The sequence below is a fragment of the Rhagoletis zephyria genome, unplaced genomic scaffold (genome assembly GCF_001687245.7).
Source record: "Rhagoletis zephyria isolate East Lansing unplaced genomic scaffold, Rhagoletis_zephyria_1.1 Rzeph_scaffold_39118, whole genome shotgun sequence".
NCBI lineage: Eukaryota > Metazoa > Arthropoda > Insecta > Diptera > Tephritidae > Rhagoletis > Rhagoletis zephyria.
Genome location: NW_016196173.1, coordinates 1 through 2948, shown reverse-complemented (window position 1 = coordinate 2948; position 2948 = coordinate 1). Strand labels below are relative to the sequence as shown.

The window sequence follows — 2948 nt, the reverse complement described above, 5'->3', positions numbered from 1 at the left end:
CCCCTCTCTTCTTACAGACATTCTCGCACTGCAGCACGAGAAGGGCTACGCTCTGCAGGACATTATCACCCGGATCCAGGCGCAAATTTTTGCCAGTAAGTGGTGGTAGGGGGGAATTGAACGTTTTTTTTCTAATTTTTCTAATTTCCAACTTCCAACTTCCCAGTTGAATTTCCCAAAGACGTGAAGGTGGCCATCCTCGAGAAGCTGGCGGACATTGAGATGCAGCTCTCTGGCGGCGGCTCGGAGAAGGTGCAGATGGCCGCACTGGTGGGCGCCTTTCAGTGCGCTCGTGATGTCCAGTAGTAGTAGTAGGTGTGATAGCAGCTGAAGTGAGCTGTTGTACAGCAGATTCTCTTCTCTGGATTTTACTTGTTTTTTATCTTCTCAGCAACTTAGTAAAGGCNGTAGGTGTGATAGCAGCTGAAGTGAGCTGTTGTACAGCAGATTCTCTTCTCTGGATTTTACTTGTTTTTTATCTTCTCAGCAACTTAGTAAAGGCCTTTATCTGAACATTTCCCAAACTTAATAGCTGAACTCGGGTGTAAAAAACAAAAGCAAAATGAAGCAAAAAGTTCAAAGTTGAATATCTCGAGATTTACTATAGCAATCGAGGTTCTGTTTTTGCAAAAGATTGCTCCTCAACGTGTCCCCTACTTCTGCCACACCCAAAAAGACCNGATTCTCTTCTCTGGATTTTACTTGTTTTTTATCTTCTCAGCAACTTAGTAAAGGCCTTTATCTGAACATTTCCCAAACTTAATAGCTGAACTCGGGTGTAAAAACCAAAAGCAAAATGAAGCAAAAAGTTGAATATCTCGAGATTTACTATAGCAATCGAGGCTCTGCTTTCACGATAGATTGCTCCTCAACGTGTCCCCTACTTCTGCCACACCCAAAAAGACCAAAAAAGGGTAAAAAAGAAGTCATTTTGCTCCAGGACGGTCTCGATCCGTCGACCTTAAGATTATGAGACTTACGCGCTACCGACTGCGCCACTGAAGCTTTCTGCTGAGAAGGGCCGCCCGGAGCGGCCTTAAGGGTAGTGCCTCTCTCGGAAGGGCTAAAAATAAACACCGAACAGTGGCTCAACCAGATTCAGTGTGTTTGTGTCTCCTTTCCCTCCCTCACAGTGCACACTGTTACCACTACCTTTTGGACTGCAGCCGCAGCCCGTTCCAAGAGTGTTCCATCACCACCATCATCATTACTGAGGGGCGACAGAGCTGTGTGAGCATGCGTTTGCTGCGGCGGCGGCATCAAAGCAGCAAAGGCGAGGCTCTCTCTCTCTCATTGTGCTCGTCTGTCACAGCAGCAGCAGTAGTGAGCACTGTGCTCTGGTTTTCTTTCTTTCTGGTGGTGGTGGTGGTGGTGTTCTCCCTGCGCCTACTGTTTCACTGACTGACTGACTGAGGCTCCACCAGAGACTGGTAAGGAGCGAGTGCAAGTGAGAAGAGTGTCCTTCGGCCGACTGAGTACTGAGCCAGCCAATTGCAGCCTACACTGCAGTCGATCAATCGGAGGATGTACGGCGGCTGACGTTCTGGTCGTGGTCGTCGTCGTCGGTGCACCACACTTTCATCATCACCACCAGTGCTTCCCCAGCAATAATAACTTTGGGGCATGGAATTCTCATCGATAGTGCCTCCTCCTCCTCCTCCTCCACCAATACTGCCTTACTACAGCAGCATTCCCTGCATCCTCGAGCTTTCAGCCCCACGCCAACCGACGCCGCCGCCCTCGAGCAGGAGGTCATCAGTCTGTGAAGTGAGCAGCAGCTAATTTCTTCCCCCCCCCTCCACTTTTCACTTTCTTTTCGTCTACCCTACCTTTCTTCTGTCTGATTCACACTCACACTAGTTTTCAGCTAAAACTGTGAAGGTGCACCAATACTAACAATGATGATTGCATTGCACTTGCACTTGTCCGCGCTCGAGCTTGTTTACACAGACACACACACTTTTATTAGCAGCTCTCCTTTCCCTTTCCCTTCCCTTTCTTCCTTCTAATTGCAGTCACTTTGCTACTGATGCCCCTTTTTTCTATTATACCATCAAGGTAGTGCAGCCTATGAGTCATCGAAAGACGATCATCAGCAGCAGCAGCACTATCAGTTGGTGGTTTGCTCAGTTTTCATTGACTGGGCAATGACACTCTAGTGTTGGGGTGCACTCTAGTGTACTAGTAGCAGCAGCAGCAGCAGCTGGGCATAACAGCGGCACCCAAACCCAAACTCAGCACAAAATTGTGGTGGTGATATATCTCTGCACGCTTGTTTGGCTTGTTTAGCTTGTTTCACTCTTCACAGCTAATTGCCTCTGCGGCTCTTTCCCACACTGCCACACTACATTTGCTGCTGTTTTGTTGTTTGTGTTTCCCTTCCGTGGCTAATTGGTTGTTTGCCTCTCTCTCTTTCTCGTTTTTCATCACAGCTGCCAGAACCAGAAACAGACCACGCACTACCATGGATACTACTGCAATTCAGAGGAGAAGGACATCATCGCCTGCTGCCATTGAAAAAATAGCCAGCCAAAGAAGTTTGAAGAAAAAGCTGGTCACCGTTTTAGGATATCACTTTCCACTGCTACTACTATTGTTCAGTGCCTTCAATCAGCTAGTGGAAACGGCGGCAGCAGCAGAAACACATTTAAAGCCAGAAGCTTGGGTAAGCAGTGATGATGATGATGATGATGATGGAGGGGGCGATGATCGGGGCAAGGAGGGAAGGGAAACCGGAGAAGGGGTGATGACTAACAGCTGCTGCTGCAGTGGAAAGTGGAAAAGGGAAATGACGATTTTTGTTGTGGGTTTTTGGCCCCACTCTCTCTCTCTCTCTCTCTCTCTCTCTCTCTCAGATCATCAGGATGATCGACAAAGTCAGCAGTTGTGGTGGTAGCAAAAGTGCTGCCGTAGTTCTTGGTAGTAAGCAATCATTGCGGTAGTGAGTG

General features: G+C 48.0%; 1 non-coding gene across 1 annotated transcript; it reads right to left on the bottom strand.

Annotated features, from left to right (window-relative positions):
• Window positions 1-932: 932 nt before the first annotated feature.
• TRNAM-CAU (transfer RNA methionine (anticodon CAU)) lies at window positions 933-1005 on the bottom strand. The gene has a single exon. It is a non-coding gene; the product is annotated as a tRNA-Met (tRNA).
• Between the last annotated feature and the right edge of the window lie 1943 nt (window positions 1006-2948).